The 24,522-nt window shown below is 45.4% G+C and overlaps 1 long non-coding RNA gene across 7 annotated transcripts in view; it reads left to right on the top strand.

Annotated features, from left to right (window-relative positions):
* The window catches only part of LOC141088970 (uncharacterized), a 96,350-nt gene extending 72,760 nt beyond the window's left edge, over positions 1-23,590 (top strand). For 2 of the 7 annotated variants that reach the window (XR_012232113.1, XR_012232111.1), the window contains 3 exons: positions 11,073-11,217; positions 15,172-15,249; positions 21,979-23,590. This is a non-coding gene — a long non-coding RNA (uncharacterized lncRNA). Of the gene's footprint in view, positions 1-5,155; positions 5,421-11,072; positions 11,218-15,171; positions 15,250-21,978 lie in introns of those variants that run through there. The other 5 variants (XR_012232115.1, XR_012232114.1, XR_012232110.1 and 2 more) reach the window with 4 other exon arrangements.
* Positions 23,591-24,522: the final 932 nt, after the last annotated feature.

Here is a 24,522-nt window from a genome sequence, read left to right as displayed (position 1 = left end):
TCTAAATTTTGAACTTATGAGGTGACACTTACAGGGATATACCTTTAGGGTAAGTTCACACAGGACTTTTGCTGCGTTTTTTTTCATTTTTTTTAATGCTAATTTTCAGCTGCTTTTTCCATTACCAGCAAAAGCCTATGAGATTTCAGAAATCTCATGCACACACTGATTTTTTTGTGTGATCAGGATTTTGTGCTTTGCTGAGTTTTTTAGACATAGCGCATGTCACTTCTTTTAGCGTTTTTACTTCGCGTTTTTCACCTATTGGCTTGAATGGGTGTTGGAAAAAATGCTGCAAAAATGCAGGTATCATTTCTGCACAAAAAAAGAAGCAAGTAAAGTCATGGCCAGCAGGAAGTCACCTCACAGCCAAGAGCTTTGGGGTGTGGTTAGTGAGGTGCCCATAGTGACAGTGAGCTATTGTGAGGTAGTGTCTGGTAGTAGAGAGGTGTTAATTAAGAGCTATTGTGAAGAAGTGTCTGGTAGAGAGGTGTTATTTAAGAGCTATTGTGGGGTAGTGTCTGGTAAGAGAGCTGTTAAGAGCTATTGTGAGGTAGTGATTCAAGATTCAAAGAAGCTTTATTGGCAGGACTAAATACACATTAGTTTTGCCACAGCAAGTGTACAATGGCATAGGAAAGGGGGATGGGGGCTATAGAAGTCCAAGGCATATCATAGTTCTCTTTCTCGCAGTCTATGACATTCGCTGACATACCGTTCTTCTATTTCCACTGCTCTCTTCTTCCCCCAGCAGGATATGTTTTCTCTTCCTCCTTCATGGTGATGAAATCCGTGAAGAGATTGAATAGTCTCTGGAAGTGAGTGTCCCTCACTGCTGAGTATTTGGAGCAGTGTAGCAGGAAGTGGGTTTCGTCCTCCAGGGCCTCCTGGTCACAGTGTTGGCACAGTCTTTCCTCCCTGGGCTTGTAGCTCTGCCTGTGTCGGCCGGATTTGATGGCCAGACTGTGGGAACCGAGTCTATATTGGCTCAGGGTCTTGAAGTCTCTGGGGTCCGGGAGTTTCTCCAGGTATGGGGCCAGTCTGTAGTCTCTCTGTAGACTACGGTACATGGTCAGTTTCGTGAGCAGATGATGTCGTTCTTCCAATCACTGATATACCTCTCATGCCCTTCGTCTACCATCTTCCGGATTCCGGCTTTTGTCAGGTTGTTGTGATTGGTGTTCTTTTCAGGTTGGGTTTGGGTGGGCTGTTCCAAGGGTCCTGTTTTTTCTGTTTCACCTACATGTGTCAGGGCTTTATGGTGATGGGAGCTTGGATTGCTCCTATATAGGTGAGCCCGGAATGACAATGCCCTCTTAGAACCGTTGGGTGTAGAGGGAATCTGCCCAGCTTGACCTGGCAAGCACTGTTGGAGGTGCTCCGATGGACTTGGAGAAGGTGCTTGCAGAATTCCAGGTGGAATACTTCTGTTGGGCTGGACTTGACCAGTCTGGGTAGGTGTGAGGACCCCAGACTTCGCTGCCATACACTAGGATTGGGGTGATGATAGTCGAAGATTTTTAACCAGACTCTCACTGGTGGCTTCAGATGGTATTTTCCTTCGGATGCCATAGAAGGTTTTGCAGGTCTTGTCTTTCAGGGTCTCTATGGCTTGTTTGAAGCTCTATGCCCAGGTAGGTATATTTGTCCGTTCCTGTAAGACCGCAGTTGTTGAGGACAAATGAAGGGTGCTGGAACACCATGATGTTGGTTTTCTTTAGGTTGACCAGTAGTGCCCAGGTGGAGCTGAATTTCTCTAAGATTTTCAGGTTGGCTTGGAAGCCTTTCTCTGTTGTGACAGAAGCAGCAGGTCATCTTCATACAGCAGGAATTTCACCTGCGCGTCTTGGAGGGTGAGACCTGGTGCTGTGGAAGATTCCAGAGCGGTACCCAGTTCGTTGATGTAAATGTTGAAGAGCGTTGGGCTTAGGCTGCAGCCTTCTCTGACTCCCCGGCTCTGCTGAAAATAAGCCGTTCTTTTACCGTTCACCCTCACGCTGCCGAGGTTCTCGGTGTAGGAGCTTTTGATAACATCGTAGGTCTTTTCTCCTATTCCGCTCTCCAGCAGTTTCAGGATTAAGCCTTGGTGCCACACCGAATCAAAGGCCTTTTTAAAGTCCACGAAACAGGCGTATATCTTTGCGTTCTTTGTATTGTGGATGTGTCTCTGAATGATGCTGTGCAGGATATAGATGTGGTCAGTAGATATGAGCAACTTTGCCTTTTTTAGGGTCGAGTCTGGTTTCATGAAACCTGACTTTCTCAAGTCTAGTCGAACGAAATCGGCCAACTATCGGGAAAAGTCGGAGGTCCGATTGAAACACGAAACCCAATGCAAGTCTCTCTCGGTCGGCGAAACTCGACTTTGGCATAAGTCGGCGACTTATGAATCTGGCCGACCTGTTTCGCTCAACTCTAGTGGTCAGTGGTGTGGTGGTTCGGCATGAACCCTGCTTGGCTCTTGATGAGGATGTTGTGCTCGGTGAGGAAACAGGATCCTCTTGTTAAGGATTCTGTTGAATAGCTTTCCCAGGTTGCTGCTGACACATGCCTCTGTAGTTGGCTGGGTCATACCTGTCCCCAGTCAGCACCCATACTGCTCAGGAACCAGTACCAGGCTCTCACGCAGGAGAACGATGAAGAAATACATCAGGATAAGACTTTTCCCACAAACAGCAACCTTGCACACCTTCAGAATCCTCCTGGATGGAGAAAGAAAAATGTTGTGAAGAAGAAACGGAGAGTGGTGGTCATGGGGGATTCCCTGTTGAGAGGAACAGAGGTCGCTATCTGCAGACCGGATAAAACCTCAAGAGAAATGTGCTGTCTTCAAGGTGCAAAAATTAAAGATGTGTCTTGACAGGATATCAGGACTCTTCAGACCTACTGATGACTACTCATTCCTGCTAATACATGTGGGGACAAATGACACAGCAAGAAACGACCTGGAAACCATCTGCAGTGACTTTGAGAACTTAGGCAAGAAAGTGAGAGAACTAGGAGCGCAGGTGGTCTTCTCTTCCATCCTCCCTGTGGATGGCCATGAAACAAGGAGGTGGAATAAGATTCTGCAGGTGAACAACTGGCTACGTCGATGGTGCCGTCAGCAAGGATTTGAATTTCTGGATCACGGAGTGAATTACCTATACGATGGACTACTTGCTAGAGATGGGGTGCACCTTACGAAGACTGGAAAACTTGTCATAGATATCATAGAATCGTAGAGTTGGAAGGGACCTCCTGGGCCATCTGGTCCAACCCCCTGCTCAAAGCAGGATTCGCTAAATCATCCCAGTCAGATGTCTGTCCAGCCTCTGTTTGAAGACTTCCATTGAAGGAGAACTCACCACTTCTCGTGGCAGCTTGTTCCACTTATTGATCACTCTAACTGACAAAAAGTTTTTCTAATATCTAATCTGTGTCTCCTCCCATTCAGTTTCATCCCATTGATTCTAGTCTTTCCTTGTGCAGATGAGAATAAAGTTGATCCTTCTACAGTGTGACAGCCCTTTAGATATTTGTAGACAGCTATTAAGTCTCCTCTCAGTCTTCTCTTTTGCAAACTAAACATTCCCAAATCCTGCAACCTTTCCTCATAAGACAAGATTTGCAGACCGGTCACCATTCAGGTCGCTCTTTTCTGAACTTGCTCCAGTTTGTTGATGTCTTTTTTAAAATGTGGTACCTAAAACTGGACACAATATTCCAGAAGAGGTCTGACCAAAGAGGAGTAGAGGGAAATAACGACTTCACGTGATCTAGACCAGGGGTCCCCAACCGCCGGTCCGCGGCCCAGCACCGGGCCGTTGCAGTGCCCTTGCCGGTCCGCGGACACAAGGGGAGCCGGGGGGCGGTGCAGCAGCTGATACTCACCCTGCATCCCGCGGCGGCTTCATCCAGCGGCGGCTTCATCCAGCGCTGAGCGGTCACGTGCTACCGCTCATTTAAGGTCATGAATATGGACGCCACTCATCTCCCATAGGCGTGGCGTCCATATTCATGGACCTTAATGAGCGGTATCACGTGACCGCTCCGCACAGGAAGAAGCTGAAGCGCCGCGAGATGCAGGGACGTGCAGCGACGGGAAGGAAGTTCAGCGACGTGAGGGTAAGTATGATTGGGAGGATGGGGGAGCCGAGCGGAGCCATAAGGGAGGGAGAATGGGAGCGGAGCCATATACACAGGGGAGGGAGAATGGGAGCGGAGCCATATATACAGGGGAGGGAGAGTGGGAGCGGAGCCATATATACAGGGGAGGGAGAGTGGGAGCGGAGCCATATATACAGGGGAGGGAGAGTGGGAGCGGAGCCATATATACAAGGGAGGGAGAGTGGGAGCGGAGCCATATATACAAGGGAGGGAGGGTGGGAGCGGAGCCATATATACAAGGGAGGGAGAGTGGGAGCGGAGCCATATATACAAGGGAGGGAGAGTGGGAGCGGAGCCATATATACAAGGGAGGGAGGGTGGGAGCGGAGCCATATATACAGGGGAGGGAGAGTGGGAGCAGAGCCATATATACAGGGGAGGGAGAGTGGGAGCGGAGCCATATACACAGGGGAGGGAGAGTGGGAGCGGAGCCATATATACAAGGGAGGGAGAGTGGGAGCAGAGCCATATATACAAGGGAGGGAGGGTGGGAGCGGAGCCATATATACAGGGGAGGAAGAGTGGGAGCAGAGCCATATATACAGGGGAGGGAGAGTGGGAGCGGAGCCATATATACAAGGGAGGGAGGGTGGGAGCGGAGCCATATATACAGGGGAGGAAGAGTGGGAGCAGAGCCATATACACAGGGGAGGGAGAGTGGGAGCGGAGCCATATATACAGGGGAGGGAGAGTGGGAGCGGAGCCATATATACAAGGGAGGGAGAGTGGGAGCAGAGCCATATATACAAGGGAGGGAGAGTGGGAGCGGAGCCATATATACAGGGGAGGGAGAGTGGGAACGGAGCCATATATACAAGGGAGGGAGAGTGGGAGCAGAGCCATGTATACAGGATGGGACAGGGGAGCCATGCATACAACAGGGGGAGCCACACAGAGCTGGATGGGGGGGACCACACATACATTTTCTGATGATTAGAAAATAATCAGCATGTACAGTACTCCAGTACAATTGTTCTTAAGTGCTCAATGCTCCATTTCCTTGTAGGTTCCAATCATCATTAGCAGTGACGGTCATCAGTAGAAGTAGCCCAGTGCTCCCACTGAAACAGAAACAAGCCAGGTGCTCCCACTCATTCAAAACCTATGGTGAGTTGAGTCACATTAAAAATGTTATAATTAAATGATAAATATGCACTGCTAAACTACAACTGCGTCCATAGCCCCGCCCCCTTATGACCAAAGCCCCGCCCCTGTCACACCTCCATCCCCGCCCTGCCGGGCCATGGAAGAATGGTCTTGGTTCAAGCCGGTCCCTGGTGCAAAAAAGGTTGGGGACCACTGATCTAGACTGTATGCTTCTGTTAATACATCCTAGAATTGCATTTGCCTTTTTTGCTGCTGCATCACACTGTTGACTCATTCAGTCTGTGATCTATTAGTATACCCAAGTCTTTTTGACATGTGCTGTTGCTTAGCCCTATTCCTCCATTCTGTATATGGTTTTTTTATTGCCCAGATGTAGTACTTTGCATTTTTCCCTATTAAAAACCATTCTGATAGTTGCTGCCCACTTCTCCAGTTTATTTATATCTTTTTGAATCCTCTCTCTCTCTTCTCTAGTATTAGCTATCCCTCCTAGCTTTGTGTCATCAGCAAATTTAATCAGTTTACCCTCAATTCCTTCATCTAAATCGTTGATAAAGATGTTGAACAATACAGGGCCCAGGACAGAGCCCTGTGGTACCCCACTTGAGACATTCTTCCAACTGGATGTGCAGCCATTTACGACGACTCTTTGGGTCCGATCACTAAGCCAGTTATGAATCCACCTAACAGTTGCCTTGTCCATTCCATACTTAGTCATTTTTTCAATAAGGATTGTATGAGATACTTTGTCAAATGCTTTGCTGAAGTCAAGATATACTATATCTACAGCATTTCCTTGATCTACCCAATCAGTGATTCCGTCATAGAAGGAAATTAAGTTAGTCAGACATGATTTATTAGTTACAAACCCATGCGGTCTCTGTTTAATCACTTCATTCTTATCCAGGTATTGACATACATGTTGTTTAATAATTTGTTCAAAGATCTTTCCTGGTATAGAAGTCAGACTCACCGACCTATAGTTGCCTGGGTCCACCTTCTTCCCCTTTTTTGAAGATAGGAACAACATTTGCTCTTTTCCAGTCTTCTGGGACGTCTCCTGTTCTCCAAGAATTTTCAAAGATTATGGAGAGGAGTTCAAAAATTTCTTCTGCTATCTCCTTCAGTACTCTGGGGTGTAATTCATCTGGACCTGGAGACTTGAATTCATTTAGGTTAGCTAAGTTTTTCCTCACTATCTTTCTGTTTATAGATATTCTGGATTCTTCTATTCCCTTAATAGGACAGTGAAGAACAGTTGATGTTACATTTCCTTTCTGAGAGAAAACAGATGCAAAATAGGAATTTAAAATTCGGCCTTCTCAACATCCTGTCTTACCATTTCATCATTTTCATCCTGTAAAAATCCTATAGCATCTTTGACTTTTCTTTTACTTTTGACATATCCCCAAAATCCTTTATTATTGCTTTTGACGTCTCTTGCAAACCTCAATTCATTGTCAGCTTTAGGATATATCTGATTTGTGCCCTGCAGGTTCTGCAAACAGCATTATATTCTTTTAGATATGCCTCCCTCTTTCCATTTTATAAACATTTCTTTCTTCCTTTTTAGCATGTGCTTAAGTTCTGTGTTCATCCATCCTGGTTTCCTTAAATGCTTCCTATTCCTCCCTCTTTTTTTTGGAATTGTTAAAAATTGTGCTTTGAGAATTTCAGTTTTCAAGATTTCCCATCCTTCCTGGACATTTTTGTCTTTAAGGATATCCAGCCATTGGATCCCTCCAATTCACTTTCTGAATCCCTTAAAATCTGCCTTTCTGAAATCTAACCTTGACGTCTGAGTCTTCACAGGTCTTCCTCCTCTAGTTATCCAAAATTCTAAAATAGCATGGTAGCTACCTCCTAGGGTCCCAGCCACTTTTACCTCCTCAACCATTTCCTCCCTGTTTATAAGGATTAGATCCAAGGTAGCAGATCCCCTTGTTTTCTCCCCTACCTTTTGGAAGATAAAGTTGTCAGCAACAGAGGATAAGAATTTCCTTGACCTGTTAGTTTTGCCTGAGAGATTCCCAACAATTGTCTGGATAGTTGAAATCTCCCATGACTACTATGTCATATTTTTTGGAGAACTTGGCCATTTGATGCATAACGAATTCATCCATATCTTCAGCTTGCACGGGCGGCCTGTAGTAAATGCCTACAATGGTGTCCTTTCCATTGTTCTGTCCTTGTATTCTTACCCAAACAGTTTCCACAGAACTCCCAGTCTCTGAAGCTTCAATCTCTGTGCAGATATACGCGTTTGTAACATACAATGCGACACCTCGTTTATCAAGTTGCAAATAAGTTGTATCCTTCTAGCCTTGTATTCCAATCATGTGTATCGTCGCACCAAGTTTCAGTGATTCCAATGACATCATATTTCTTTTCCTGTGTTAGTAGTTCCAGTACCACACACACTGCATACCGCCATCTCCAGTGCCATACTTACCTGACCGGGAGGAGCGTTGCCGCGGCGCTTTTCTTCGGCCGGAGACGGGGGCTGGAGTGCGGCCGGAATCGCGCTGCGCATGCGCGATCCGGCGCCATTTTACTGAAGACACACTTGCAGTGTGTCTTCAGCAATATGGCGCCGGGGCACGAGTGTGGCCGGAATCGTGCACGCGCATAGCGCGATCTGGTGCAGTTTTACTGAAGACACAATTGCAGTGTGTCTTCAGAAATATGACGCCGGACAGCGCTATAGGCATACGTAATTCCGGCCGCACTCCTGCCCCGGCCTCCAGCAGAACAGCGCTGGAGCACAGGAAAGAAGGGTGAGTATTAGGGTGACCGCAAAAAATGGATGTCGGAATTTTGTCCGTCTGGACCCCACAAAACGATTCCCCTTTCCAGATATTGAGAGAGCCAAAATTTGAGCTCGATCAAACGACGTTAACCCGTGCCGCTCGTCGCTCAAAGTTTGAAAAAATCCAAATTGAGGTATTTTAAGATTTAGGTATTTTGCATAGTCTGTTAGACTATAAAGAATGTGACAACAACATTGTAGAAATAGCCCTGACCAAATTTTCGAACCATTTGTGGTATTTGAATGCAGAGTTGGTGGGATTATCGTTTTTTGATCCCACCATTACAGACAATGAAAAGTTGTTAATGGCTAATAAATTGCTCAGTAGCACAGATGAACCATCAGAGCACGCTAGGGTTGTAAATCCAAAAGTTAGGAAAGAAAAATTAAACACGCTAGGGTTGTAAATCCAAAAGTTAGGAAAGAAAAATTAAAAGAGGTAGGAAGTAACCGACTTTAACGACCTTCTGACAAAAGATGAAGAACAAAAGCAATATGTCCTGCAAGTTGTAAGCAAATGCCGAGCATTATATTCTGACGTTTCAAAAACTACTTTAACAAAAGCTCTAGAATAGATAACTATGTAAAATTATCAACTCATGTAGGTTAGCGTGCTCTGATGGTTCATCTGTGCTACTGAGCAATTTATTAGCCATTAACAACTTTTCATTGTCTGTAATGGTGGGATCAAAAAACGATAATCCCACCAACTCTGCATTCAAATACCACAAATGGTTCGAAAATTTGGTCAGGGCTATTTCTGCAATGTTGTTGTCACATTCTTTATAGTCTAACCGACTATGCAAAATACCTAAATCTTAAAATACCTCAATTTGGATTTTTTCAAACTTTGAGCGACGAGCGGCACGGGTTAACGTCGTTTGATCGAGCTCAAATTTTGTCTCTCTCAATATCTGGAAAGGGGAATCGTTTTGTTGGGGTCCAGACGAACAAGATTCTGACATTTTTCCCCCCCATATGAGATCCGGTCACCCTAGTGAGTATAAATTTTTTTTTTTTTGTGTGTGTACTTTTAGGAGTGAGGGGACCATGCATACCAGGATAGGGGAGGTGAGAAGACCATGCATACCAGGATAGGGGGAGTGAGGGGGCCATGCATACCAGGATTGGGGGCTGAGGGAGCCATGCATGCCAGGATTGGGGGATGAGGGGTACCATGCATACCAGGATTGGGGGATGAGGGGTACCATGCATACCAGGATAGGGGGATGAGGGGTACCATGCATACCAGGATTGGGGGGTGAGGGGTACCATGCATACCAGGATAGGGGAGGTGAGGGGGCCATGCATACCAGGATTGGGGGGTGAGGGGTACCATGCATACCAGGATTGGGGATGAAGGGTACCATGCATACTAGGATTGGGGGATGAGGGGTACCATGCATACCAGGATTGGGGGATGAGGGGTACCATGCATACCAGGATTGGGGGATGAGGGGTACCATGCATACCAGGATTGGGGGATGAGGGGTACCATGCATACCAGGATTGGGGGATGAGGGGTACCATGCATACCAGGATTGGGGGATGAGGGGTACCATGCATACCAGGATAGGAATGAGGGAGTACCATGCATACCAGGATTGTGGGGTGAGGACCATGCATACCAGGATAGGGATGAGGGAGTACCATGCATACCAGGATTGGGGGATGAGGGGGACCATGCATGTGAGGGGACCATGCGTACCAGGATAGGGATGAGTGAGTACCATGCATACCAGGATTGGGGGGTGAGGGGACCATGCATACCAGGATGAAGAATGGGGTGCCATGCATACCATGATAGGAATAAGGGGTGCCATGCGTACCAGGATAGGGTGGCAGCACATAGCAGGATAGGAGACCATACACCAAATAAAAATGCTCGCCACCCGGGCGTAGAACGGGTTCATAGCTAGATAGATAGAGAGATATATATATATATAGATAGAGATATATATATATATATATATATATATATATATATATATATATATATATATATATATATATATATATATATATATATATATATATAATCTCTCTATCTATATATATATATATATATATATATATATAATCTAGGCAAAAAAACCTGACCAGCACCTTCCAAGTGTGAATAGGTGCAGTGACTGCAAAACATATATGGAAAAAAAGCACAGCAGCACTCTGTGAATGCCAAGACATATGATGCGAAAGGAAATAATAACTTCCAAACGCTCTGTCCCTCAGCAAGATGTACTTAGAAAAGTGAAGGTTCTTAGCGCATGATTTGGCCAATTCATGTGTGCCCGTTAACCGCAGCAACGTGACACTTCTCTGACGGGTGCTGTCTGAACCCTTCCATATCCTACTGTATAAGCCACTTTTGGTTAAAAAAAAAACCCTACTATAATGGACAAACAAGTCTCTCCTGGGCTGCAAACCTACAAGTGAATGGGCAAGTAGAAATGGTTGAGAACACCTGCAGGTTAACGGGAGGAGTGCAAGTGTCAGACAGAGGGAGTCGAACCCCCCTATAAATAGCTGTACAAAAAAACCTGACCAGCACCTTCCAAGTGTGAATAGGTGCAAGCTGCAGTGACTGCAAAACATATATGAAAAAAGCACAGTGAATGCCAAGACATATGATGTCAAAGGAAATAACAGCTTCCAAACGCTCTGTCCCTCAGCAAGATGTACTTACAAAAGTGAAGGTTCTTACCGCATGATTTGGCCAATTCATGTGTGCCCGTCAATCGCGGCAAGGTGACACTTCTCTGACAGATCCTGTCTGAACCCTTCCATATCCTACTCAAACAACAACTGTTCCCCCTGCTTACATAGCTAATGAAAATACTATCTGATCACTTCACCCTCCTCCGATTGTTTGCAATGGTACACTTTGTGATGCTCATGCTGTTATGTACATGTTCATGTGTTGTGCATGTGTATGTTTGTATCTTTGTCATAAATGTTTTCTTAATTTCATCTTGCATTTGATTACTTTTTCATTTATTTTTGCAAGGTGGAAGCAATGACTGTAATAATTTGGGATGTAGCTTGCCCAAACTATAGTGATCGTCATAAAAAGGCTGATGCATGGCAAGTAATCTGCCGGAAATTATTCCCTCGCTGGGATGAAGGTGATGCTAAGCTCCACTGGGAGATTGGTAATTTTTTTTTTTTAATTTTTTTTTTTAAACATATGTCCTTTTTTATGACCAGGTTGTACGTAGTTAAATACTATTGATGTGAACATGCTCTGAAACAGTGTTATGTGAGCATGCTTGAGTACTAACTGAGTGTCTTTGGCATACTCATCAAACATGTTTGATTTACTACGTCTGCATGTCATGTGTTCCAGCTGTCTACAAGCTCGAGATATGCAGGCGCAGCAAGTCCAACATACTGAGCACACCGAAGACACTCGGTTAGTACTGTAGCGTGCTCAGATAACACTTTATTCTAGCAAGTTTGCACATCACTAGTAATGACCTGCCTGTTGTGGCCGTTGCTGTTTTTCACTTTAGGGCCGGGATTACACTTGCGAGAAGCTCGCACGAGTCTCTTACCTCAATACCCAGCACTGCCGCCGTCACTCAGACCGGAGCGTTCAGCTGCATAGAAATACATGCAGCCGCACACTCCGGTCCCGAGTGCTGGGTTATTGAGGTGCGAGACTCCTGCGAGTTTCTCGCAAGTGTGACCCCGGCCTGAAGAAAAATGTCTAGTGCAATTGAATAAAAAATTGGATTGCGCTCTGACCAATGTTATTCAATGGATTACATCTCATCTGCGATATTTTTTGCTCAGGTGAAATTGTACCTGGAAAAAAATTTCAGGCTGCGAATATCCTTGTTTATTGAATGAGACTCGCCAATGCAAGTGAATGGGCGCAAGGCAAAAATCACACCTCACTCGCACCATGCGATTGCTGTCTGATTTTTAATTATCAATCGCTTTTGAAAAGCCGGCAATTCATCGGCCGTGTACAGTCAAATCACAGCCAGAATAAAGTCCTGTGTTTGAAATAATGACACACGATCCTTTTAATTATTCTTAATTAAACCGTACTTACGACCTCCCCTAATTCCACCGAAGTCCTCGTCATCTGTAAAAGACTTAAAAATTGTTTTAAAAAATTCCTCACCTTTCCGCAGAGATGCTATTTGTCACGCGACCGCTCCATCTCTGCTACATCTAGATTGCAGGCTGCATGATGCATCCATACAAGCCTGTTATCCAGCAGAGATACTGTGCACCATGTGCTCAGTGTGTGCCTGTGAACTGCTATTCCCTTTCTGATGGCACTGCAAGTGTGAGAAAGTTCTCCTCGCGGTGCTGTCTGAAAGGTCCTGCAAGTTCACGGCCAATGAACTCACTTCACCCATGTGATGTCCGAGCGATCGCGTTGTGAAATTCAGATGGCACTCTCACTGACGTCCATGGCTGTGAACTCGCAGATATGTCTTATGTCACCACGAGCAGGTCCTGCGAGTTCACAGACTTTGACTCCACGACTCCGACTCCACAGCTCCGCCAGGGGCATAAATAGTAAAAACATGCAGGATGGCAAAACTAACATATATAAAAACGATGAGACAGGTCCCCACCGCACGTTTCGTATTAAAACTTCTTCAGGAAGTTTTAATACGAAACGTGCGGTGGGGACCTGTCTCATCATTTTTATATATGTAAGTGTTATGGAAATATATATGTATATGTATTTCATATAGATCTCACTTGCCTGCTATAGGCTATATACTCCATATACTGCTATATACTCATGTACTCTTATATATTCTTATATGCACACAGATACATATTCACAGTTTGAACCTTGTAACTAGTTGGTGGAAATGACCTACTGCCCCCCCATGAGATAGTCTGGGGAGCAGATGGTATCTTATGATAGCATTGTCTTGTGATATTTGTCCCAGACATAGAAAGAGGAAGTTTAGGCCAGATGTGCCAGCCGATATCAAAACATTGCTGACATTGTAAGACAAAGAGCAGTATATCATCTGATGCTTAAGTCACCTTAGGTCGACGCCCATATATGTTTATGCATTAAAACTGACCAATTAGCTAAGAAGTAAAGCCTCTATGTTAATGAGTAGCCACTCCTTTCTGTACAACTGATAAAACCAAGTATATTCAATAAACTTCCAGAGTTTTGCTGGGAGGTATTGCTGCCAACCAAGTCTGGCGTCTTTCCTTCTTTGAGCGCTCAATAAGACTCGGGTCTAATTGGGACAGGCCACAGTATGCACAGGGGTAAATCTACCCAAATCAAAAGTAAATCTATCCACAACAAGTGGCGCCCAGCGAGGCCGTGGACGAAAACGCACGGGGATCCTGCTGACCAGAGAGGACAGAGGTGCCGGCCAAGGTCTTGGCTCATGGGAACGGAGATTTGCGCAACTCCATAAGTAAGGTAAGAAAATCTAGTTATCTTACCTGAATGTTCCCTGTGCCCAGTCCGGGTCAGCAACTCTAGCCGGTCAGTGTGGTCACCAAACCCAGGTAGTGTTGAAAAGTCCACGAGGAAATCCAAACCCTGGGATAAGCTAAGTGTCTACTGTGATCCTGTGTGTCTGAGATTCGGGTGAGAGTTGGTGGAGACTGTGACTTGATTTGTAGCTGCTGAGACACCGCGATAACAAGACTGAGTCTCTCTGACTAAGTCATATCACGTCCCCGCACCATGCGGAGGTCTTGACTTAGATGGGATATCACAGGTGGTTTCCTCTGAAAAAGCTGTCACGGTCCCCGCACACACACACACGGAGGTGTCAGCTTCAAGGAGGTATCACAGGTGAATCCCACCCCACGGCTGTCACGGTCCCCGCACACATACACGGAGGTGTCAGCTTAAGGGAGGCATCACAGGTGAATCCCTCGGCTGCCACAGTCCCCGCACACACGCGGATGCGGCAGACTGGTGGGATATCACAGACTGATCACTGGAGAGATTATCACGGTTCTCTGGTGCACACGGAGGGGTGATAATCTAATGGGATATCACGGCTCCTGTCTCCCAGCAGACGGAGGGTGATACATCCCGGTGCTAACCAAAGCGCCATGGGTGATTGGCAGTTACCGGTTGTCAGCAGCTGTTTGACGTGTCACAGAAGGGCTTTCGATCTCTCTCCCCGGACGTCTATATGTGAATTTATGACAGGTTTCCGCAAAGATCTGAAGCAGAAAGTGTTTTGCCTTTTTTATTGTAAACTTCCTCTTTTGCCTGCAGGGTGTGCCCCTGAGATAGATAGATAGATATAATATATATATATATTTTTTTTTTTTTTTTTTTTTTCATATTGTTATATTTTGGACTCTGTTTTTCCCTATTTTATCTTTTATTTTGCATTTTTGGTAGAGGCTTTTGTTACTGCAGTGTGAGAATTTTCGGGAAAGCTGGGTCTTTTTGAGCATATCAATGTTTTTGTTTTTTTCGTCTTCATGTCACTGAAAGACACAGGCAGAAAAAAGAGGAAGTTGGGTGCCTACATTCTACATTAACCGTTTTATTGTTGGTTTAAAGTTTTATATACTATATACATTTTGATTTTATCCATTTTTGGGGGGTTTCATCCTTTAAAAATCTTTTTAAGGAAAAAAGAAAAATTTTTCCTTTTTTATCTCTCTTAATTTCTCTTCCGAGTTTTTCTTCCACGTTTTTGTGACATATTTTATCAGTTTTTTTAAGTAGTTTTCACTTCTTTCTTCCAGTTTTTGTTAAAGAATTTTGAATTTTTACCTGCTTTGGTAATTCCTGTGTTATCTTGCCAATTTTTGATTTTCCATATTCTTGTTTTCTTTTTGTTCCCTTGTAAGCAGGTTAAAAGGGGTTGCAAGGTGTTAAAAGGTTTAACCACTTACCTTTTTTTGAAGTTTTTGGAACAAAGTAGGTGTTATTCAGAAAGTTAAGCATGTTGGTTTCTACAGGCAGCTCCATATGCTGTACAATGGCATAATGTATTGAAAGGAAAAAAGGGAAGTAGCTAGTTGAGCTCAATTGCAGTCTGCATTTCTTAAAGTGACAGAGCATTTAACGCCGCAGTAGGTGCTTGCAGATAGTGTGAACAAGACAGGATTGTTTTTTTTTGTTTTATGTGTAGGAAAAAGTGTTTTCATGGTAATCTGTGCCGTCTGAGGAGGACCACAGGTCGAAGAATGCCTTCCGTGACGGCAGGGGGGTGAGCAGTCCGCCCCCCCATCTTCTCTCTCCTCACTCTTCCCTCCTCCCATCTCCCTCCTCCCTCTATCTCTGCTATTCTCACAATCTCCTCCCCTCTCTCATCTATTTCTCCTCCTATACCTCGTCCTCCCTCACCATCTCTCCCTCCTCTATCTTCTTCACCTCCGCCTCCTATCCCTTCTCCTCCTCCTCCTTTCCTCTCTCCTACTTCTCCCTTTCCATCTTCATCACCAACGCCCACCTCTCATCCCTCTCATCCACTGCACCCGTCTCCCTCCTCCTTGTCTTCACCATCTCCTCCATCCTTTCTTCTTCTTTTTCCGCACCCCCCTCTCAGTTCATCGTCACCCGCTGGCCCAGTGCCAGATCCAGACAATGAAGTGTCCCTAGTTCCACAGGGGACTCTTTCTAAAGAGACAGTTATGTCACCGGGAGAAGAAAGTGAATCACTCCCCCACACATGACAACACAGGTGCCCTCCCGATACAACAGATAGCAGAAGGGAGGTGTGGGCCATCAGACACTGCACCTGCTAACTCTTGAGACTGAAGATCCTATGTGCCACACGGAGCTCCAGTCTCAAGGGGGGGGAAGTACACACACACACAGAAAGACAATCACACAGTGGCACAGTTCCTCCTCTGATGAACATTAAGAGGAGATTATGCTTCATAGTAGGCAGGGGCAGATAGAGCCAGAACTCTTACACTATGTGCCCTTCACCCCTAGTCAGGTGTTCAGTATTCTAAAATCATGAAGGTACACCTCAAGCTTCCATCAGAATTAGATGTGCATTCCTGGAAATCAGGATCAAAGCTAATTGAACAGCTTAGAGAGTGGGCCAACACCAGACAAGCACTCAGCCTGCATAACATGAGACAAGCCGAGACAGAGTCTCTAGACAGGTTTCATGGCAGAGGTAAGTATTCCAAATTTTAGGCTTCACTATTCATGATCAGATACACGGACAGATGTTGGCACAGGCCTTTGTGCATGGACTAAGAGAACCAATCAAGAAACTACTGATAGTGGCCAGGCCTGAGTACAGGACAATAGCAGTAGATGTCTTGCTTACAGTAGCCAGAAGAGTTGAGTCCCTCCCAGGAGTACGGAGGACAGGCTCTCCCGTGATGGCCACTGACGTGGAGGAGCAACCACCCTGCAGAGACAGAAGACCTGTCAGGTGTTTCAACTGTGGCAACTTTGGCCATTTCCGGAACCAGTGCACAGCACCCCGGCAACCCAGGTCATCATGCAGAGGAGTAGGCCAAGAAAGAAACACAAAAGACAATGAAGAACCCTGTCCATAGGACAGAGGCAAACCAGGTCCGCCAGACGTCACGCCCCTGACATGTGAAACTCCATCAGCGAATCCAATACCTCAAGTCACTGGGGGCTGTCATATCTTTCCTTGTGGACACTGGTGCAGTCAGAAGTAAAAATCCCCGACACCACCAGTCTATCGGAACACTCTGTGTCTTGTATGGGGATTTAAGGGCAAGACGGACGTTCCCCAGCTTGCAAGCCCCTGAGCATGTGGACACAGCCAGGACACTCCATCTTGTTCCAGTTTACGGTGGAGACCTGTTCACCCCACCTGATGAGCGCAGACCTACTGCAGGAACTGAAGGTGACCAAAGTGTCCCATGAAGATGTGTGACCTTGACCTCTTCCCCACCTCAGACCCAAGAAGAATCAATCATGCTGGTGGCCCTACAAGAGCCTCGCTCGAACAACCGGTGCAAGCCTACCCAAGGAGGTGCTGGACATAGCAACCAGAAGCCTATGGCCCAAGGGAGACTTCAAGTTGCGCCAGTGCAGGTGTCACTCAAGTCTACAACCCCGGACGCTCCGAAGGCCCAGCATCCGCAGCTCATCACCCAGAGCTAAACTGACTGACCAGCTGGAGGTCTAAGTGGAATTGCTATTCAAGAAACGGCCTAAGAACTTTGGCATGGGCCAGGAAAACTCTCAACCCAGAGTGACCACACCCGCTTCGTGGAATGGCTGCACTGCTTCTGGCTCCTGCGCCAGAGGATCATCTTGGACAAGATTCTGAAGGTGCTCCCTGAAGTTAATTCAGGCCCTGGACCAGAAGACAGCCACTCAGCTGCTCAAATTGGTTAACAAGATGCTGACCAGAAATCAAGCTGGGTGAAAGGAGCTGCTGCTGGCTGGTAAAGAAGATGTCCCAGCAAAAAGACCCCCTGTGAGAGCAAGAAAGCTCAGCTGAACGTCACCTCTGACGAAAAATAAGGACCCCAGCAAACGATTTGGTTTCCTGCCAGCCCTGTGCCAGAAGACGGGAGTCGCTCACGGCACTGTGAAGAGCAAGGCCAGATTGAGCCGCCTCACCCACGGGAATCATCATGCGGTCCCAGCTTCTCTCGATCAAAAGGAAGACTGTGAAAGGAGAACCAGATCAGATTGAATGGTGTATAACCTGAGGACTGTGAGCGAAGCAACCGTGTTTGAAACCCCAGTTGTGCCAGATCTGCACACTCTGCTGACAAACGTGCCAGCCACAGCAACGGTGCTCACGGCAATGGATTTGCCCGAAGCTTCCCTCAATGTTCCCCCTCACCTGGACGACCAGTTCCTGAAAATGCACAAGGGGGGTGCGGAACAAATGGACAGTGAGGCTCAAGAGGGCCCGGAACAGCCTTTCACAGCTCGCAAGAGCATTGCCCTCCGTCCCCACCAACTGGATTGCGGAGCATGCAGAAGTCATCGACACCGCTACCTTCACAGCGCTTTCCATGTCTCCTCTACTCTGCCTGGCAGAGCAGCAACGTAAGTTCTGCAAAACAGAGTCCAGTGGTGTCAAAAGCAAGTTCCTGAAGACACTGTATCGCCCACTAGACGAAACACTTGACAGATGACCGGAGGGCCGCGGAGGAGAAGGTGGCTCCCTCAACAACTCCGAAGATGCAGTCCTTCCTTAGTCTAGTCTCGTACTGCAGAACTTGGATCCCTGGTGCTCCAGGCTTAATGCAGCCTCTGTACAATTGCATCAACGCAGTGCAACCTTCATCTCGTACAGGAAACTGAAAGACTTCATAGTCTCTGCGCCAACTCTAGGCCTCCCTGACTACGAGAAGCCATCCCGTCCTGACCAAAACGGAAAAAGAAGGACCAAGATGGAGAAGGTCATGCTACTGGCCAGGCTTAAAACAGACCCACGGAGGAAAACCAGAGGCCTCTAGACTACCTCTCAGCTGGCCTGGATCCAGTTGCAAGGGGGGGGGGGCCCTCCTGCATGAAAGCAATACCCGCAGCACACGCCCTCCTGACAAGGCTGTTCTCCACCACTCTTCAGTGCTCTCAGCCGTTACCTGTCTCTACTCCCACTCCCAAGGGGGGATGCGGATACGGACCCTCAGATGAAAAATCTGCAAGATACCGTACATGGCTCCAGCCTTGCAAATGATGAAGGAAAGTTCCACACGGGATGTGCAGCGACCAGCAATCAAGACATTCTATGGTCCAGAAGGTTGTCAGCCCAAGAAACGGAGCTGATAGAGCTGACGAAAGACCTGCCAGATTGCGAAGAACGAAAACTTCCAGGTACTCGCATGACATGGCACCTGATTTCGGACCCATCTGGGCTGCAAGAAACTTCATCACAGCAAGCGGATCGACCGTGAAGCACCATGGAGCCATCAGACCTGCTGGACGCTCTTAAACTACTAAAAGTGGTGGCAGTGCTGAAGGCCAAGGCACACGGAAAACTGAACACAGTAGAGACACGGGGCATCAACAGCAGACGTGGCAGCCAAAGAAGCAGCCAGAGGAAGACAATATGGAAAATGGGAGAGGTCATAGAGCCGGACGGCTACTACATGACGACTGAAGACGAGAAAACCTGGCAAACAGAAGTCAATGGGAAAACCATTGAAGATGCCATCTCTGAATTGGACAGAAGTGCTGCTGCCTCCTCCTCCACCAGTCAACAAGCTGAATCACTTCCAGGACAAAGACTCTGACGTAGATATGAATTCTGAGGCAGAAGAATGGTGCCCACCTTTACCAGAAAGGACGTATTTGATGGAGGACATTCCAGAAGATTGTCCTCCACCATCCTCTCGTGGGGAAGCTTCTCCTCCAGCACAGTCCTACGATTGCAGTCCACGGCAACACTCCCCGAGACGAGCTGCATGAGTCCGAAGGCATCCCAAGGCTACAACAGTTTGACCTTCCCCCCCCTCAACCCCGGAGAATACCGGCTGGTCCTGTACCAATGCAAAGAGTCCCAAGTCCTCCTCTGACACAGTCTCTAACCCGAGTCTTCATACAGAGGGAGGCGCGGACAGAGACGAAACCTCAGCTAAAATCCCACCATCAGCTCAGAGAATGTCAATTACCACAACCCAGTCACTAAACCTGACAAGATGACTTCCTGAAACCTGTACAAGAAGTAACAGGATCAGACTCGGAAGGAGGAGAAGGAGAGCTGGATGCTGAAGGCCAGAAGCACTGGGCTCCAAGAAACCGTCTACATCAAAACGTCTACCTCAAGACAGGCCTAGTCTACCTCAAACCGTCTACCTCAAGACAGACCCAGTCTATCTCAAAGTGTGTACCCTACGGTGGTTCAATGGGCACATGGCCCCCACACAGAATCGAAGACACAGATGAATGACCTGATTGGACTCGGCTCACACCAAAACAGCGAAGATTCCCAGCAGCTGTTCGGCCACCGACAAATTTAACATCGGACAAGCGGGAAAAGTTCCCCCACATCATCTGGCCTGAAGACTTCCCAGTAAGGAACCAGTTGGCGAAGACTACTGCAAAGAAGCTACTCTCAAAAATAGTGTGCAGATATGGGGTTTCCAGAAGCAATAGCAAGTGATCAGGGACCCCCCATACACAGCAAACCTTACACAAGGGATCTGATCAGCAGTAGGGTCAGACGTAGACCTACACACTACTCACCATCCCACACCATAGACTAGGTGGGACACTTAAGAGCAGCATGCTAAAAAATTTGCCTAAGAGACAGACAAACCCTGGCATTAATACAAAAAATGGTGGGGGGGACAAGAGGCGCAATAGTGCCCTATCACTAGTGACACTTGAAGTATGAGCGGTATAATACAGTTCCACTCACCTATTCCAGTTGTGTAACCCACAACTGGCTTGAGAGTATATCACAGAATCAGCTGCTGCAGGACCTCCACCAACCACTCGCACGTGGAAAAACCTTCAGAAAGTTGTGGGAAGCAGGGTGTATTGCAGTCCGCGCTGCCGAGATTAACAAATCACCTGGGATGCAAGATGTTGTAGCAGTGTACTCCTTTATTTCCTCCTACGCGTTTCGGCGCCCTTACTGGCACATTCCTCAGGGATATATATTTTTTTTTTTTTATGTTGACAAACAATCTTCTTTATTAAAATAAACTTCATAAAATATAAACCAGATTATTCCTAAGATCAACTGCTTCTTAAAAGTTTTTATTTTTAATTTTTTATTGATAATAAATAATTAAAATAAAATATCTAAAAAATTTGTATTAAAACTATTAAAAATGGCTTAAAAACTGTGTTTCTCATCTTCCGTGTGTTTATGGTCACTATTTTATATATTGGTTGTGGTGGTATCACCCATAGATCGTGTATCTGTTGGTACAGCAAATCTAGGTTCTAATACCCAGGAAGATCACAGGTCTCCATACAGGCGCAAACAATATAGCACAAGCGTGGTGTGGGAATTCATATCAATTCAGAAATTATATTCAAGCCTTTTGGTTTTAATGTGTCCAGCTTAAACATCCAGTATTTCTCATGTTTTTTTAGGTGTTCGAACCTATTTGGTACATAGTCTGTATGTGATCAATTGGGATTAGTTTGATTGCTCTTATATCTCTGTTGTGATGGGTGTCATAATGGAGTGACACACCATGGGCTCTATAACCATTCTTTATATTTGAACGGTGTTTGTTTAGCCTTTCGTGAAGCGGTCTGGTCTGATGGTCCTCCCTATATATTGCAATCCGCACGGGCATTCAAGCAAATAGATAACGAATTCTGTTAAACAATTCATACCATGTTTGATGGAAAAGGATTCTTTTGTCGAGGTAGATTGGAAGGTGGTTGTCTGTTGTATACTTTGACAACAGAGGCATCTATTTCTTCTGCACTTTGAGACCTTTTTCAGTGGTTCTTTGCTGGGTTTCGTGGTCATTTTTTGTTTAAGCCGACTTGGAGCTACTATTCCTTTTATATTTGGGGCTCTGCGGAATGTTATCCCTGGTTTCCCAGGTATGATTGATTTCAAAATGGGGTCACCCTGAAGCAGATGCCAATGAGTGTTCAAACATTTCCTGATGGTTTTGTGGCAATTATTGTATGTTACAAAATTCAGTGCTTTCGTTTCCTCGTTATCCCTGAGGAAGGTGCCAGGAAGGGCGCCGAAACACGTAGGAGGAAATAAAGGAGTACACTGCTACAACATCTTGCATCCCAGGTGATTTGTTAATCTCGGCAGCGCGGACTGCAATACACCCTGCTTCCCACAACTTTCTGAAACCCTGGCATTAGACACTCCCGTAGGCTCAGAGAAAGCTGCCACCAATATGAGACTTTATTTGGGTAAAAAACCCAGTTTAAGGGTATTCTTTACTTAGCAGTTGACTATGCAATATGATACTTTGTCTGCATGTGCAATTGAATTTATCAAGAATTTTGCTAATGTCATTCTCGAGTTTTTCTCCCTCATTGCCAGGTCCAGATTCGGTGCCCGGTATGCACGTCCTGAAGTCAGGAGACTGCTGAGTGTTGGTGAAAAAAAGTCTGTAAAGAGAAGCACTTGATCCCAGATCCGATGACCCTTCTCCAAGTGCTGACGCAGCCGACCTGGAGAGAAAACCCCACCTGGATCCACGCATTGCATTACAGGAAAAGGCCTTCATACCAGAAGATACACCTGAGCTGGAATGATGTTGTGGATGACCTCTCTGACTGAATAAATTACCTACCTGACTGAGAATACACATGCACTGACTGCATAGACTGCTAAGAGACTTTGATTACATTGCACCACACCCCCTTTAGGGACAGATCTCCTGACTGCCCATTTGCGAAATGTCTGTACAGAGGAGGATGTGTGCACTAGGCATATGTCAGTCCACTGGCAGCATAAAAGAGTTGCAGCGCTTTGGGCCAGGAGCAGGGTTTTAGGGCAAGTGATATCTAAGGGGGGATTGTTAAGGAAATATGTATGTATATGTATTTCATATAGATCTCACTTGCCTGCTATAGGCTATATACTCCATATACTGCTATATACTCATGTACTCTTATATATTCTTATATGCACACAGATACATATTCACAGTTTGAACCTTGTAACTAGTTGGTGGAAATGACCTACTGCCCCCCCATGAGATAGTCTGGGGAGCAGATGGTATTTTATGATAGCATTGTCTTGTGATATTTGTCCCAGACATAGAAAGAGGAAGTTTAGGCCAGATGTGCCAGCCGATATCAGAACATTGCTGACATTGTAAGACAAAGAGCAGTATATCATCTGATGCTTAAATCATCTGATGCTTAAGTCACCTTAGGTCGACGCCCATATATGTTTATGCATTAAAACTGACCAATTAGCTAAGAAGTAAAGCCTCTATGTTAATGAGTAGCCACTCCTTTCTGTACATCTGATAAAACCAAGTATATTCAATAAACTTCCAGAGTTTTGCTGGGAGGTATTGCTGCCAACCAAGTCTGGCGTCTTTCCTTCTTTGAGCGCTCAATAAAACTCTGTCTAATTAGGACAGGCCACAGTATGCACAGGGGTAAATCTACCCAAATCAAAAGTAAATCCATCCACAACATAAGTGTTGCCATCCTGCTTGTTTTTACTATTTATGCCTATTATATGTGGAAAAGTGATATTTAGATTTTTGATATGTAGTAGCTGGTTATAACTTGCTGGATTAGGCTTAAAAACACTACTGAATACTATGTATGAGAAAAAGAAAAGAAAAAACGTATATTTCCACATGCAAAAATCAATTTTATTATAATCATATTAAAAAATACACGAGCAGATGTGCATAAATATCTAAAAAGTGCCAATAGTGCATGATCATGAATCCAAAACAAAAAGCAACACCAACAACGAGCATGTGGTTATAGTATCTCCAGTAAACTAGTCTTCATAATGGTTCTAATACCACACAGTAGCAATTCATAGTAATAGAATAGTTTGTAACTCAAGCTACCCAAAATAAACAGACATCTTCTATAAACATAGTTATAGCTTACCACAGCTCCAGTGATGGTGCCACTATCCCCAACACGTGTTTCGGGGATATTTATTTAGATTTTGATAGTATGCTGGGGAAATATTTGTAACATATGGTTGAATACTATGTATTATGTTGTTCCCCTCACTTTGTATAATGCCAAGTAGTCTTAATGCATTGTAAAAAAAAATATTTTAAATATTTAAATTATAATAAAATATTTTTATGGGTTAGGCTATGTGCACACGTTGCAGATTGTAAGCAGATTTTTCCTGAAAAAAAACGCACCCCCCTTAAAGGAAAACGCATGCGTTTTTTATGCGGTTTTTCTTTGCGGTTTTTAATGCGTTTTTGAAGCGTTTTTTACATCAAAGTTGAATAAAAGAAAAAAAAAAAAAACCTTTTGTGAGGTTATTTCCTAGTCCAACCCCTATACTCCATGTTTTTTTGGTATTGCACTACAGTGAAGATGCCTCCAGTGCAGCGCCAGTGTTTGAGCCCAGAAATTATGCAGATTTTGCTGCTTACCACACTGATTTTGCTGCACCACCACCATAGTGAGCAGGTAAGGCTGGATTCACATTAGCTTTTTTTTTCCCCGCAATGTGGTGTGTTGGCAGTAAACACACAGCGAATGCACCCGTTTGCTGTGCATAGAACTGTATGGGCTAACGCTAGGTAGCGCATTGTACCTGTGCGCTACCATGTGTTATCACAAACCATTAGCGCTAGGTCACTAAAGATGTCAATAATGACATCTGCTTTACCGCATCCATTTAATGTATCCGTAAAACGGTTGCTGTAACACAATGTAAACCTAGCCTTAGGCGTGCAATACACAGCCATTTTCATTTTTGTGTCTGACAAAAGGCTTTAAAAAAAAAAAAACATGCAAACGCTTTTTTATGGAATGCAACAAAATAAAGCACAATGGTCTCTGGAAATGCAGCATGCGCATGGACATGCGGTTGTTTGCATTATAGTGCGCATGCGGTTTTGGCGTAAAGATTTGTAGATAC

This window comes from Dendrobates tinctorius, unplaced genomic scaffold (genome assembly GCF_039654945.1).
Source record: "Dendrobates tinctorius isolate UK_male_01 unplaced genomic scaffold, ASM3965494v1 ptg000043l, whole genome shotgun sequence".
NCBI lineage: Eukaryota > Metazoa > Chordata > Amphibia > Anura > Dendrobatidae > Dendrobates > Dendrobates tinctorius.
This window is presented reverse-complemented; position numbering and strand designations above follow the sequence as displayed.